We start from the raw sequence: 676 nt of genomic DNA, 5'->3' as shown, positions 1-676 counted from the left end.
GGGGAGGGGTGAAGTCAGAAACAAAGTGTTTTTGCTCTGACCTAATATTAATCTTGTATGCTTGGATTATTTAATTATTTCTTTTGCACATTTTTCTTGTATTAAGGTTGCTCTTCTCAAAAAGCTGGTTTTAGGAACCAGCTGCCAGCATTGTCTGGAAATAGAGGCTAATGGGGAGGCCCCCATGAGACAAAGGCCCTTCCCTCCTCTCACCCTATGCCTAAGACCTGTTTAGTTTGGGAGGCCCACATCACTCTCCTGGAGTAAGTATACCAGTGGGAGTGGAAGGGAGGAGCATGGGCCTTTAGACAGGCCCTCCCCTGTGTAGCTACTGACCCTGTTTCCTCCCCACCTCCTAAATGGTGCGACCCAACTTCATTTGTTTACTTGAAAATTCACCTCAGAGTTGAAGGAACCTCTGAGGTGGCTATGTTTTCTCCTGAGCTTGAGATGGGGGGCTGTGGTCCTTCCTTCTCCTGAGGAGAAAGTCCTTGCTCTGATGACCTATAAGTTGCAGAGGAGGTTGGAGTTAGTGTCGCGTATTGGGACAGTTGTGAATCCCTGCCTTTGGCCTGCCTTCTTCCTTCTGCCATAGTTGGATCATGTATATTTTACTTCCAAAGGAGAGAATGTCAAAAAGTTGTGTATTTTTTTTATACTCTATATTTTAAGTAGG

This window comes from Acomys russatus, chromosome 29 (assembly GCF_903995435.1).
Source record: "Acomys russatus chromosome 29, mAcoRus1.1, whole genome shotgun sequence".
In the NCBI taxonomy this organism is placed as follows: Eukaryota; Metazoa; Chordata; class Mammalia; order Rodentia; family Muridae; genus Acomys; species Acomys russatus.
This window is presented reverse-complemented; position numbering follows the sequence as displayed.